Source organism: Equus asinus, chromosome 17 (genome assembly GCF_041296235.1).
Source record: "Equus asinus isolate D_3611 breed Donkey chromosome 17, EquAss-T2T_v2, whole genome shotgun sequence".
Taxonomy (NCBI): Eukaryota; Metazoa; Chordata; class Mammalia; order Perissodactyla; family Equidae; genus Equus; species Equus asinus.
Window position 1 is genome coordinate 21,136,963 of NC_091806.1, and position 16,412 is coordinate 21,153,374.

The window sequence follows — 16,412 nt, forward strand, 5'->3', positions numbered from 1 at the left end:
AGTTGCATCGCGCCCTCCAGGACCCCAGAGTGCGCTCAGAGCAGGAGGGATGCAGATCCTGCCTCAGTTCCGAGCACAGCCCAACCCCCTGAGAGCCTCTGGCAGAAGCTCCCAGCTGAGCGCTGCTGGATTCCTGGTCCAGTGCAACCATGACATAATCAAGGTTCGTTGGTTAAGAGAGTAAAGATGGGGAAAGGTTGTCACACAGCAATAATGATAGCTGCCTAACGCTGTTGCCCTGCCCCTGGCCCTGGTCTTGCCCTCCCCTCTCCTCCCTCCCTCCCTGACTCTCCTGCCAAGTTCCTTCTCACCACACTGCCCTGCTCTCTAACCTCCTCTCTGGCCAACCTCACTTGTGCCTCCAAGATTCTGCACTGCTGGGCTTTCCTAAAGGCTACCGAGCCCTTTATTTATGCAGGGCTGGCTCCTTCTTGTCATACTGCTGCAAATATGAATGTCACCTCATGGCAGCCTTTCCAGTCCCCTCTCCCAGTGGACCCCATGCTCTATCACAGCACCTGCTTGCCTTCCACGTGGGGTATGCACCTTTCATTCACATGGTTTTAGTCTCCTTGTTTTGTCCATCTTCCCCTGAAGACTGTGAGCCCCTAGAGAAAGGACCTTGTTGTCTTTTTAGCCCTGACACTAATGAGTCTTTTCACGGTACAGATGTTGATTGAGGTTCCATCCCCCCACTTACCTGCTGAGTCATTAGAGCCAAATAGACTCCCATCATTTGGAATGTGCTACGTTGATATGTATTGAAGTTAGTCCTGTGACTTAGACTTTTTGTTGTATATGATGAGCTGCTGAATGACTGCCCAAATTTCAGGAGCATGTCACTCTATCTTTTCCCAGATACCGGTGCTGGGTGGGTGTTCAGCTTGGAGAGATCCAGTCTTTCATGTGGTCCTTCAGAAACCCCTAGTTCTTCCACCATGTGATTTTTCCAGCTCTAGGACATCATCCTCATCTGAATCCGTCAGCATCAGGGGAAGGACTTAAAGAAATGCATGCCATTTCTGTCGTTAACTTACGTTATATGCCATGGGGAAGGGATTTTTCAGATGCAAGAACAGTCTAATCATTTGACTTTGAGTTTATCAAAAGAGAGAATACTCTGGTTGGCATTGACTTAATCCAATGAACCTTTTGAAAGAGAGTCAAAACCTTCCCTGAATGGTGATATCAAGTGAGAGAGAGTCTTTTATTATCTTTAAGGAGCAAAGTACTGTGTTGTGGAAGGAGGGGCCAAGCATTGCAGACAATGGGCTAGTGGCCACTGGGACTGAGAAAAGTTCCAAGCTGACAGCCATCAGGGAAGTGGGGACGTAAGTCTTACAGTGGCAAAGAGTTGAATTCTGTCAACAGTGAGATTTGAAGAACAACTGAAGTTCAGATAAGATTCTTGTGTCCCAACTGACATGTTGATTTTAGCCTGGTGATTCCTTGCGCGGAAGACCTAGCTAATCCATGCCCAGACTCTTGACCCAGGAAAACTTCGAGATAATATATTAGTATTGTTTTCAGTAGCTGAGTTTATGGCAATCTGTGACATATCAATAGAAAAGGAATATGGAAATTTCACATCACTGTATTTGCTCTTAGCATAGTTTTTATAACAAAAGTTTTACTTCTTCCTTGAAGATTTAGTCAAAATTAGTATAAAATTATCATTATCTTCTGTCTTATTAAAGTAAATATCTTTTGATTGTATTTTAAATTTCTACAATGGTTATTTTCCTTATGACTTTCTGTTGCGTTTTGAGTAAACGTTGTTAAATTTTTCTTGAAGGTATCCTTTTTAGCTAGATTTTCAAATTTATTGCTATAAAGTTTTACAGAGCGTTTACTTCTAATTAAAATATTTCTGTATGTATCTGTGCTCTCCTTTGTTCTTAATGTTAGTAATATTTCTTTTCTTTTTTGTTTTTGATCAAATTTTCAAAGACATTCTATTTTTTTTAGTCTTTAAACCATCTTTTGCTTTCATTAGTTAAACATACGCTTATTTTCATCCTTAGATCTAATTCCTCCCTTTTATGTGGCTGTATGTATGTAAACAGTTATAATTTTTAGTATATTCAATTCTTTTGTCAAAATATTCTTTCAAGTAAAGACTAGTATATAATATGACAAAATTAGGTTGCTCTTGTTGAATTATGCTCATAGTGGGCGGAGGAAGAGAAGAGCTTTTGCCTTTATCATTGATACCTCCAGATAAAATATCCTGCAAGGTGAAAATGAGACATTTACCAGGACTCCAATTACTGAAGATTTTACAAAAGAAAAGATATATTATATCGTGCGTTTGTTTTGATCTTTCTGTATTGATTTGACAGATGAACCTACTCTAATTTCTTGTGGTGAAACCGTAACTCTAATGATTCACCTTGTTTTGGGTTCTGTCTATAAGACAGTGAACTGTGTTACATGTCCAGGAAAAATGGAGGTCTAATCGCTGGTCTCACTTCTCTGTTCATGTCTTTCAAATGTGCGCAGTTATTGGGATGCGTGGATGCTCTCGTTCTTTTCCTTCCTTTCCAATTCTTCTCTCAGAGTATAAGTTAATGCTTAGCGTGTGTGCCATATTCACATTTTCCAACACCATTTCTTAACTCTTCTTTCATGTATTCCTTGCAGGAATCTAAGTTGGTATAAAAACTGTTCTAAGACCTGAACCAGAAAACTAATAAAATCTTTGCCTTCCCTAATGTTGGATGTTCTAAAGTAGCGGTTTTCAATTGACGGACTGGGTCATCTTGTCATTCTAGGAACTGGTCCATCCTTTCTCCTTTAATGTTTTTATACTCACAAATTTCTTAAGTCTTTGGTGTCTTCTAAGAAGCCCTAGTCAATGACAAAACGCTTATTAAGAATCAAACAACAGCAAAGAAATGGAAATGTGAAATCAACATATGATCGTCATTTCTAAATCTTGATTTTGGCTATTTTTTTATACTGTGTGTTCATGGTTATAACTTTGGATTTCATCCTGGTAAAATTGTTCTTAGTTGTGTGATAGAATTAAATCTATTCATTAATATTTGTAATTTTCCCAAGCCTCTGTTTACATATGGATTATGTAGGGATAATAATCTAAAATCCACTGGCTTCAGCCCACAACTGCTTATGTGGCATCTCCTGATCAGGAGATGGGTTACATTGTCATATCAGTCTGACAGCTTTGGCCTCCAGTTGGCATAGGATACTTACTTCTACTCTTGCTGTGATCCCCAAATTTGATCCACTCTCTCTGGGAAGTCATTTGATCATGCCTAACGCTGCCTTTGCTCATGGTATATTTATGAAAATACCAACATCTTTACAAAGGATTCTGCGTCTTAGTGCTCCATCTGATACCAAATGTCATTATTTATTTCCTAGCTCTAAGTGGAGGAATATCTCCTTTATCTCTTCTTCCACCTTCAAACATAATAATTTGTCTCGGAAGTCACGTTGAATCCCCCAGCAAAAGGTTCCTGCAGTTTTTGCTATAGGCTCAGAAATGAGTCTGCCGAGTTGGGTGGCAACAGAAGAAATGCTTTCTTCTTTATTTTTGCCTCCATGATCACATCAGCATCTCTTTCACATGGTCCTTCCTCCCTTAAAATTGCTTTCCCCTGGATGAGAGAGGTGCTATTGCTAGTGGTTAAGGCTGTGGCTACTGGTGCCATGATTCTGGGTTCACATTTCTGCTTTACCGCTTACCAGCTTTGTGACTTTAGGAACTTGCTTCATCCGTCTATGCCTCAGTTTCCTCTCTAAAATGGGGATTAGAATCCCTGGGTTTGCTGAGAGGATCAAATGAGTTAGACATGCAAAGAACTTTCAATTATGTTTCGTATTATAAAGTTCTTGGTAGAAATTAGTTGTCATTATATGCCTAGACCTATCTGACATCTCTGATGGCTAAGATCAGGTCCCATCTATGAATTTATGGATCACCTATAGCCTTTATATGCATATAAGATAAATATTCTTTCCAAGCAAAAATTTATGAAGTTAAGAGAAATATTTTTAATACATTAGAAAAATTTGTCAGAGAAACAAAACGTAGGTGCCACACATTTCACCAGGATGTATTTTGATACTGATAACACGAGACTTTTATCTTTACAAGTTCCAGGCTATAGACCTGAATTTCACAATTCGTTTCAAACAATTCAGAGAAGTGGTTATTTCTCACTGCCACGTTGACCAATAGCTGGGCAAGATACCAGGAAGGAAAAGGGATTTAAAGCTTAACGGACAGGACATAAAACACACATCTAACGGATAAGAACAGAAACAAAAGGGTGTTTAAAGATAAAATGAAATGTTGAGTTCTGGGCTTCAGCGACATGAAGTCACAGAGCTTTGAATCTTGATGGGAAACCTGACCAGAGTAGATGAGGTTCCAGAAATCTGGGCTTTCTGCTGAAATGGATTCAGAACTGGAGAGCTCTGATTCAGTGCTGCTTTCTTGGGGAGGAGGAACCCTGGGGAATGTGTTTACTTCAAGGGGCTAAACAGGCTCCTCAGTCCCACTGGGAGCTGAAAGAGATGGGAACTCTGGAGGCCACGTAATGTGGAGCAAAGTGCTTTTGATCTTGGCCAGCTCTGGATTTAAGGCTTTCCTAAGGTGACGTTGGTAAAGAATGCTAAGCTCTCTAAGTCTCAGTTTCCTCATCAACAGAATAGAAATTTTATTTTGGTGATAGAAATGTGATGCGTAAAAGAGGGCCAAACTATCCCTTAGCTACTGTAGGTATAATGCCTGCAACCCATAAGATTTGTAAGGGCCTTTTTAGATGTTTGAGGCATAAAATATTTTTTCTCCTCAAGTTATTAATTGAAAACCAGAAAGTTGAAGTTGATAGTGATTTTAATACCACAATTATAAAAATCCTCTCCATCTTTTCAATGTCAAAAATGGTATAATGTAGAATATGGATATATTTTAGTGTACACCCATGTGGAACATCCAAAATTAACAGGCTCAGGAAGAGCCCTGTGTAACAGCAGGGGGTTTGGAACATAGTAGGTACTGAATTAGTATTAATTGTTTTTCTCTTTCATTTCCTCCCCTGGAAATCTATGGAAATATTGGAGGAAGTCCAAGGTCACATAATTTAATCAGGTGTTATCCACCTGTGATATGGGGAAAGAGGGGATTAAATAATAATTTTCTTTTATTTTTCCTATTATTTTATTTTACTGTATGCATGCCACATGCCAGGTGCTCTTCTCTGTCACATATATTAACACACTCAATTCTCATAACAATCCGACGAAATAGATATGGCTATTACCCCAATTCTGTTGAGGTAAGATGAAAAAATAGCAATGCTAGGCAATTTGTCAAAGCCACATAGCGGTGGAGCCAGTATTTGAACACAGGATTTTGACTTTGGAGCCCAACTTATAATCACTAAATGTCACTTGGGGTATACAGGACATATACGCAGTAGTACAATACTTTAGAGCATGTGTTTTTCAGTTTTGAATCAAAAAGAAAGCAAATATTCTCATCAAAACGGTTTAAAAAATTTTCTTCCCCATTGCCACTACATGCAGGATGCTGATCACAGGTAGAATTGGGAATCTTGCAAACACAGAACACAGGGCTGGAGTTAGAGCAGTGGTTTCTTGTTTTCAACTATGAGGACACTCAAACTTCCCACACTTCACACACCCTCCTGGCATGGTGATCCTTTGGTAACTATCCTATGAGAAAATACATAGCAGAATAGCACCAAATAGCCCGCATGTGTTATTCAATCTGTCATGGACAGTGCCGGGAGCACATGGAAATTCTTGGAACTTTTTAATCACTTAGTGCCCTCTTAGAATGGAGTTACGGAGAAATAATGAACTACCATATCACACAGATATTCCTATTAACTGGGTAGGGTAGCATCTAGAATTTTTCTGAGTGTATTGGAAAGAAACAAAACCTATTTGCTGTTGTTGTTTTCTGAACAATTCAAAAAGCAGTCAGAGGTAGAAATGAAACAAGTGCTTAAACAAAAACTATGTGCTTAAAACCCAGGATTCCTGAAGAAAGAAGAAAGTGTTCCTGTACAAATAGAAAATGGGCTATCTGGAAAATGAAGAAACCCCACTGAACATATTGGTGACTCTTACAGACATTACAACTCACTACCCATTTCTTAATGAGGCAGGAGCTAGAGGCTGATCTCAGAACTGACTATTTATCCCACATAGTTTCTAAAGTTTGATATATTAAGCCTAAAAAGATTCCCACTTCAAGTGTGGATTCAGCAATTCCCAACTAATTTCTTTGTTGACTCGTGCAGTGTGGAGTTAAAGAACTTCAATGTAATTTGTTACAAAGCTTCTATACCCTTAAAACTGTTTCTACCACTTTCCAAAAGTTCTGTGTCTATGAATTCATCCTAAGAAAATAATCAGAGACATGTGCAAATATATTTGGATAAGTATAGTTATAACAGAATTATTTGTAATAAGCAATATTTGAATGTTTATCAATGGGAGATTAATTAGTGAGTTATAATATCCTTACAATACAATACAATGCAGGTGCTTAGCCTGTGGTCCATAGAAAAGAGATCCTGAGAACAAGTTTAAGTGTTAATCCTTATTGGAAGTTGTACTTCCAGAGCAGCAAGCATGAGGAAAAAAATGAGGCAAAGAAGGGTGAGAAGTAAATGCAAATTGATGTCACGCACTAGCCATGGCTTGCCTTCTGACAGACTGTACTGGAAAACTGTGCCTTGGAATAGATCCTCTGAGGAAAGACTTGAAAAAGAATTTATATCTTGACCCTCATTCAATCTCCTGTTTACCCGTGACCAAAATTCATCCTTCAGGGATTTACTTCCTTCAAACATCTGGGTGGTGTCTCTCGCTTTTTCTTCAGCCAAGAAGGAAGCCAGATTCCATGTACTGGGTATGCCTCGTCCAAGTCTGGAAATGGTGAAAGGAGCCAGAGGCTCTGGGTGTGCGGCAAGTTGGTGCCCACAGAGTCACTTACCAAGGCAGCGGCTGAGGCTGAGCAGGGAAAGAAGTGTCAGGAGCCAGTGGGGTTGACAGAATGTGGAGAGGCACAGAAGATACGAACATTCAAACAAAAATAAAAAGCAAATGGAAAAAAAGTTGACACATTCACAACATAATGGTGAGAAAACCAGCAGCTAACATGTTTACACAATCTGATACTGTTTTTATAACTCTCCATGTATACAAATGGAGAGAGAAAGAAGACTAAAAAGACACACAACAAATCCTCATTATGCAATTGTCTTTAGACAGTAGATTCACAAGTGAACTTTGGAGATTTTTTTCCATTGGGATTTTCTGTGCTTTTCGTGGCTTCTCTGTTGAATGCGAGCTGCTTTTTGTTATGAAAATAAATCAGAGATTTATCTGCAGAGTAGTTCAATGTACAATGCTAGCTGTAATAAGAAGAAAACATAATGCTAGTTATAATAAAAAAAATGAAAACCTAGCAACTCAACAAAGTCTTTTATATTTTATATGTTCAGTGAGAACATATCCTGATAATTTAATACCGTGAAGCTGGAATAATTATTTAAAAATATTCAATGATGTGGAAAGTAGTCACATTATATTGCTTAATAAAAAAAGCAAGTTGCAAAACAATATGTTTCGTGTAATCATATATTTAAAAAATAATATTTGACTTTAAAAAGAAATCTCAGGGACGCATTCTCAAATAGGAAAACTAAATATCATAAAACCGTAAGCTATTCTCAAATTACACGTAGTTAATGCAATTTCATTCAGAATCTCATATTTTTCAAGTTGGAAAACACCATTTTAAATTCACAAGAAAGAATAAATGTGTAAAATATATGTTAATTCTTTGCATAATTTCCTAAATAGTGTGACGGGGGATAAGAATGGGAGAATGGATCATTGGCACAGAAAAGGGGGTCTGGGAACAGATCTAAGCACGATGAGGCCTTTATATGTGATGAGGATGCCTTTTAAATTCAGTGGTAAAATAATAGTTGACATAATAAGTGGTACTGGCATAATTAGCTACCTATCTGGAAGAACAATGTTGGATTTCTACCTCATAGCTTATGTTCCAGATTGATTAAAGAACAAAGTGTAAAAAGTAAAACAATAAAAACATTCGAACGCTTTAGGAAACTATTATGTAACCTTGGGGTGGGAGAGAGATTCTGAATGAGATGGGAAGCCCAAAACTACTCAGAAAAGGATTGGCAGATTTGATTACATATTAATAAAATTTGTCTTAATGGGAAATAACGTAATAAACAAGGAAGTGAGACAATTTGTAGGCTGGAGAAATTATTTGCAATATTTATAACAGACAGGAGTTAAGATTTCTAATGTCCAGACAATTTCTACACATAACTAAGAAAAAAATAATAAAGATACAATTCATAAAAAATAAAATGAAAAATGCCAAATAAGCATATGAAAAGATGCTTAGACCTTTGCAAACCAGAACCAAACCATGAGAAGCCACTTTTAAACTATCAAAATCACCAAATGAAAAGGATCAATAGGATTGAATGCTGGCAATGGTGTAGGGCACAGATGGTGTTATACAATGTTAGTGGTATTTCCCACTTTGCGAATGGAGCCTCAGGAAAAATCGTAAGGGTAAGAACATATCCCAAGGATTGTTACTGCAGCATTGTTTGAAGGGCACAAAGCCCAAACCAAACCACCCAAACCAACCAACCCTATAAATAACCTGAAATGTACTAGTAAGGAATTTAAAAGAGAGAGAAAATATGGCACATCCATACCATAGAATATTAGGAGGCTTTTACAAAGAATGAGTTAGGTTTTGGTGCATAGCCCTTGGGAATCAAGGAAAAGTGTATATTTCAGAAGACTCAGAGTAAAATCTTGCCTTTGTACATTACCTAAGATCCAGAAGAATACTTAAAAACTGCTTCATGGCCAGATGACATGATCATCTAGAAAAAGTAAATGATATAAGATAAAAGGCAATAAGTTGAGCTGAGAAAAGAATATGGATTATATAAGCAAGGATTGTAAAAGAAATATTAATAAAATGGCAGAGAGAGAATCCACCCGAAGGTAGCAAAAAGTAGAGGCGATGCGACGGAAAACCTGATTATTGATTCAGACGATAAAATTAAGAAGCATTCCAACTATGTGGAAATCAATGAAGGAAACTAGAATAGCTGTGGTAGAGAACGGAAATGCTATAAACAGCTAACTGGTGTTTCATATATAGGGGAAAGAACAAATGAATAGAAAAATATTTAAAAATATATCAAAAGAAAATATTTATAATTTGAAAGAAAAAAAATCTGTACATGTGAAGGTAAAATGTCTCACCATCTTCCACTCAAATTTGTGAAAAGAAATCGACCTTTAATTGCATATTACTAAAAATTTAAATTTATAATGATAAAGAATATTGATATAAGCAGCCATCTAGAAAAAAAAATGTTACCTAGAAAGGAACAAAAACCAGTTTGGGCACTGGGATATAGAGTTGAGAAACTAGATACAGTACCAACTCATAGCGAAGACATAATTAATCAAAAAATTACAACTAAAAATGATATTTTAACTGATTTGTGATATTAGCATGCAAAACAGCAGGAATTTAACTAATTAGTGAGGAAGGGATTACTGAGCTAAACTCTGAAGGAGGTGAAAGAATTCACTAGCTAACGAAGAAAGCTGGAGCAGCAAGTGCAAAAGCCCTGGGCTGAAATCTTATTACTGTGGCCAGAATGGAAAGGAGATACGGTGAAGGAAAAAATAAGAATGGTCACCACGAAGCATCATCCTGGGCGAGAGCTGTAAGCAGCCAGGAAATTAAAAAATTGTAAGACTGATTTTATTTATATACATACTCACTATTTGTTAATAAGTTCGAAAGTCTCCACACATTTGATGAATTTCTAGGACAGTAAAATTTCTCAAACTTGGCTCAAGGAAGGGTGAAAAATCTTGAATAGACCAATAACGCTAAAAGAAAGAGGAGGAAATTTTTAAAACTCCCAAAAGATGACAATCTCAAACAATTTCATAGACAAATTAATTGTTATTAAAGGAAAAATATTTAAACCATTCCAGAGCATAGACAAATGAGGAAGACTTCAAGATTGTATTTTATGAAAGAAGCCCGACACTTAAACTAAAACCTACCCAAAATAGCAAAGCAAAGAATAATGTCACTGAGGATGCTGCAGCAAAAATTCCAAAGAAAAGAATTGGCACAAATTCATCCAGTTATATTTTAAAAGAATACATTTACTAAAAGAACAACCCATTACAATGAAGTAAGCCACATCTGGGAACACGAGGAAATTAAATATCATGGAATTTATTACTATAACTAATTTCACTGCAAGTGTGAAAAATATTTCCTGAATCTCTAAGTCATTCTCCATTTCACCTTCTTCTCATTCTCTTGGCCTTCTGGGAATAACTCCTCGCTCCTTAATTCCAAAGATGGAGAACTTGTTCTTTTCGCCTCAGACTTACTAAAGGATACTCTTAGGTCTATTTCTCTTCACTTATTCACTTCATGACATAATACTTTCTTCTCTTCTGAGTTCCACAAGTTATACTTCTGCAGAAAAAAAGGAGGAAAAAAGAAGAAATGGATATTGGGAGACAATAGTTTCTGTCACAGTGCTTATGATGTGGCATGTGATGCCAAAATAGAGACACTACCCCAAGCACCCTTGTTGACACCCTTGGGGGTTGGACCTGGATCTGCTGATCCAGAAGGTGAGTGTGGGGCAGGAAGTGAAGAGCTCACAGGGGAGGGGATACTTCAACTCCAGCTTTAAAAATGTGTGGATGTTACTGGGAAAGTCAATCGAGGAGCAGGAAACACATGCAAGGGCACTGAGGCACAAAATGGCGCAACCATTTGGATGTAGAGGTGAATCACTGAAGTGTCGCAGTGAAGGGGAGGGAGGAGGAGAAGGGTAAAGGGTTTTAGCTAAGGGGCACGGGAAATGCAAATAGCTTATAGAGTTGAGTTGTAGGAATGAGCCTAGAAGGAGCTGTTGATGGTGCAACAATGGGGACCCAGGATAACATGGGAGCGTTTGGAGACACGCACCTATGCCTTGGCATTAAGGACGCCTCTTCTGCTGCAAGAGACTTGCACTAGATTGAGGTCAGCTATAGACAGGCTGAGAAAACGCCCATCAGACATACTTTATTTTCTTTTTAAACCTTATAAAGTGCTGACTGACCACCTTCTAAACTTTAAAATGTAGTGGAATCTTGCAGTGACTCAGGATTGTGAGCTATGAGTATTGCTTGTCACGTCCACAGATGTGGACGTGCCAGAGAGCGCCAGAGATCAGGGCCTTTGTGTTTGTTCCAATAGACCACGTTTTGCTTTTCTTGTGATGGCACCTGAGCGAGAAAATTAGCTCTCGTGTATATTATCTGCCTGAGGGATCATTATGTGAATGTGCCTGTTACTTAAAATACCCAATACATCAGATTCATAAAAAATGATAAGCAGCAGATATTCATTTTGAAGGTCATTAAGAAGTGCAATCCATAATCCCTTTTAGAGGTAGAAAACACCTTGAAAAATGCCAATTCTGTGTTTTCCTCTTCCAAGTGCTTTTTGAACATTTCTACCCTGAGGAGGAGGATAAGGTTTATTTATTACTATTATTTTTTTTCATGAGGACAGCAGTCCTAGGGCTAACCAAGTGGAGGTAACCCAGGCATTTGAAGCTGGCAATTGAATTATCCCTGAATAAGTCTGCGAACACTAATCAGCCCTAAATACACAGGCAATCAAACCATTTAGTGCTTGAGGGGTAAACATGAGGATTGGGATCCCACTACAGTACTTTAGTTCTGTTCGTACTTTATCCACAATGAGTTCTTAGCAACACCATCTCCTCCTTCTGCCCCTTATCTCCCGGCTCTAGCTATATTTAAAAGACATCAGCAAGAGGTGAATTATGAATAAAGGCCTAAAACCATTTATTACAAGGCTGGACCAACTTGTGCCCCATGAATTGAAGATTAATGTCAGCAAGAACACACTGCATACATAATCATAATTTTTGTAAAAAGGAGCTGATAATTCGCTACTAATTCATTTTTAGGAACCATGTGTCATTCATGCGGCTTTTGCATATTGTTCACTGAATTACCAAGTAAAGAATACCTGTACATCAGCTACACACTGAAACCAAAGAGAGGGTAAAAAATGAATTTTTCACTTTTGTGCCAATACCAGAAGTTTTATTTGACTTATAAAAAGCAGGTAAAATTAATTTGCAAAAAAGGATGAAAATAAATATGGTTAGAATCATAAAACCAGCAGAGATCTCAATGTGTAGACAAACTGGGCAGGGATGTCAAGCAGATGGAGGACAAATCACCTGCTATTTCTTAGAGATGGTAATATTTTCCAGTGAGCAGAGAGCTATGGTATTCAGTGTCGACGGAGGGAATTGCTCTTTTATGGCGGTAATGAATCATTTAGGCGAAGGATTCAGGCACCTGAGTCACATTTGCTGCCTCGTGGACTTCATCAGCCTGGCTCAGATGCTTCCTGCTTTCCTGGGGGCTTTCAGGAAAAGGCTTTTGACTGAGGATACTCTGCTTCTTTTCACTTGTCACTGGGTGGACGTGGTCTGTCCCACAGCAAGTAGTGGAACAAGGTATCCACCTACAAATGTGATTCCTGGAAAGAAAGCTTAGGAATTCCCCTCATCCATTGCAAAATAAAGAAATGGATTTCTGGCCCATCTGATTGCTGAAGCTGAAGTTCCATCACCGGACTACACACCGTGTCTTGGGCTTTGCTTCAGAGTTAACAGGTGACATTCAAGGAGATGGTATCAGTCTTTTAAACATTGTTGTGCAAACATTTATTTAATTATATTCCAAAATTAGATGTTAATAGGAGGAAAGAACAGAAAGATTATGGAGGAACTGAGCTGGCTAGGGCAAAGGAGACTTTGTAGAAAAGGGAAGACTCCCAATAATAACTTCTACTTCTTATTTACCAAGCATTGTTCTAGTTGCTTGGTATATATGATCTAGTTTAATCCTCTCCAAATCCTGGCTATAAGCAATTCTTATATTATAGATGAGGCAACAAGGGCCCGTATAAATTAAGTAACGTGTCCAAATTTAGTCAACAAATGAGTGGTGGAATTGACATCTGGACTGGGGTTGACCACTCAGACATGGACAACGAAGCTCCACGCTGTCTAGCAACTTGCCACTTTGATAAGGTCCATCTCATTTGGGATCCGCCATGCTTCCCTCGACCATCCTTTGTCTAATGTCACCAGAATCTCTGCTCAGATCATCAAGGACCAGGAACCAGGACATCTTTAGTTCTACTCACAATTCTATCACTAGGAAGTGTGTGACTTTGAGCAAGTCACTCCAATTCTTTTGTAGTATTCCTTCGACTGTAAAATCAGAGTGGGACAGGATCAGTGGTTCTTAACTGTTTTGAGAGGCATAGACCTTCCAATAATGACCCTTTTTCCCCACCTAAGTGAACTTTCATACAAAATTTTGCCCATAATTTCACATTCTTATGGACTTCCTGAAATTTGGGTCAGGCTGAGCGTCTCCGGATTGGATAGTCTTTCCATTGTTCATTGGCGAGGGCTGCTGCTTTAGACTTTTCACCTTCTTCGATTTTTGGAGGGATAAGAGGTGGTAGTGGTCGTGGGTTAGGTAAAGTGTCAAAGAATAAGGAAAATGTAAATCTAATGTAATTAAATGGAAGCTAAATGTCTACATTTCTGTAACATAGTATTTTATGAACTATTTTTTATCAAGAAGAGTATTAATTCTTTACCATTGAGGGGTGCTTGTGAGTAAATTTCAATAACGTTTAATGCTCAGTTTTCTACAATTCTACTCTTTTTTAATAATGATGATTAATAATAATAATAGTATATCTATCATATATTGAACACTTACATCTAAGTACTGTGCTAAATGTTTCGCATGCATTATCTTATCTAATCTTTGCAAATATCCTATAAAGGAGGTACTATTGTCACTATTTTAAAGATGAGATTAGAGGCCCAGAGAAGTTGGAAATGTGTAGATGTATTTTTTAAAAATATATATACTCAGTTTCGATCTCAGTTTGGCTTCTCTAATTACTTAAGATTCTAAATAAGTACATCATTGAACTAAAATTCATTGTCAAGCAAAAATGGTATTTTATATATATATATATATATATATATATATATATATATATATATATATCTCAATGTATTTGCTGTCTTGAAGGGGAAAATGGTATGAAACCTCGAATCAAGTGTTTCCTCTACACTCAAGATTTTGCATTTGGAAGCTTATCAGTTGCGGCTAAATTCTTTCAAACATCCTTTTGTGAGATAGCAATTCTTCATTTTGAGATTATCTTTACTACTTTGTTGGTGTTAGAATGGTCTTTCTTTCGTGAGATGATGATGATGATGATGATGAATGGGAGTAAGCTTATTTTGTTAGATATACATATATGTCCTCACTGGAAAAAATGGCTGAGTGACACTCTTTTGGTCCCTTCTCTCTTTGTCACATTCAAAATTCTGAGAACTTCTATTTTAGAAGATTTGAAACGTAACACTGAGTTGAGTTCTAATGGTAATATCCATGCTAAGAGGCTACACACTTTTCCTCCAATTCTAATGCAAGTGATTCAATTGAATATTATATCGTATGGCAACATTAACTGATTGATTTTCTAAGAAGAAAAGGGAGCTTTTTCATTATGTCATTATATTTGTTTCATTATGAGAGAATAAACTTGGAAAAAAAGTTAAATTTCCTTGCGTTTTGGCAAGTTATCAACTTTGGACCCAATTTAGCCTGTTAGCTGGATGGCAGCCAGGTTATACCAGTGAATTAGGATTTCATAAATGTTTCCACTGGTGATGAAATTGACCACTTCATCTCTACCCATGTGATCATCAACAAGAAATATGTCTATGTCTATGACGCCGAGAGATGAAAAGAAAAAGCAATTATCTGGGTAGTTTATCAGCTCCTTCTTTCTCAAATTTATTGTTGAATTTATCTGAAAAATACACTGTATTTAAATATAGGTATAAACCATCCATGCTAATGAAAATCAAACAAATGGGACTCAAAAGGAGGATGATTAATAACCCTTAGAAATTTATCAATCTTTAAAAACTGAGCATTTGGCTGAGTAATATTATACCAGCTATCCCAATTGTTACATAAAATAACTTACTCAGCCATGTATCCCCAAATATCCAAGTATTAATAATGAATGGGTCCTAGTAAGTGCTAATTGGTTGTGTCCATCAATAAATTAAAATATTCTAGTTTTCTGAAAATATATTGGGATTATAAATCATGGAAAAGGTCACCACTAAATATATTCTTTGTCTTTTCACCTCATTTTTTATTTTTAAACAGAAATCACAAAAAATAGCTGGAAACTTTTAAACTCTAAAATCATTCCTTGTGAAATGCTGGATCTTTGAGGGTATTGAGCATGTATTATAGATAATGGCTTTTTTTAAAATGAGCCTGTGTGTGAGGATGCTCCTTTTGATGTGACAAAGGGAGTAGAAAGCAGAAAAGTAAAATCTCGGCCTGTGAACATTGCGAGCTAGAATTTTTGGGAAATGAATGTCCCTGAGAGCAGCCCTCGATCAATAATGGGAGAAAGTTGGTAAATAAATACCTCAATTTCTTCACCCCTGTGAAGTAAATCTCTCAGAGATGTATTCTCCATCATCTCCCGGGGATCCCCAGTAAGACTGAATCCCAATTGTGCAGTGTTAACTTGTACCTTTTCACACCTGCCCTGGTTTTCTTTCCCTCACCCTCTTACCTTGGTCCTTTTTAGGAATCACTTTCTGGGTCATCTTCTGAGAGAACTCACCTAAGACACATTATTTAGGCTCTGAGTTCCTTGTTTTTTCAAATGCACTCGTGATCATCTCAGTACAGAACACACGTGAAAGCAGAGCTCCTGTGGTTGAAAGAGGATGCAGCTGGGTAGGGAGAACAAGCCATCCACTCAGCCTCCCTTCCCCTCTTCCTCCGTCCCCAGATATCTCCGTGGCACACACGGCTTTGTGGAAACAGTTTGAAAATCTTTGGATTAGATGTTTTCTTCCACTTTAAAATATGACCTCGTTCTCTCACTGATCTCTTCTACCAAATATTGCATGCTCTTTTACCAGACATTTAGCACATATGCTTACTACTGCCAGATTTATATAACACTACTTTTATTTACTCTTTCTGTGATTACAGTATTCCCAAGAATCCGTCTCTGAGGTGACCAACACACTTTCCCTAATGAGGGTATAACTTGTTCCTATTCTCTATGCTACCCATTCCATAGCTAGTTCGATTGCACATTAATGAGAATCGGCTCAGTTAACCTTGAT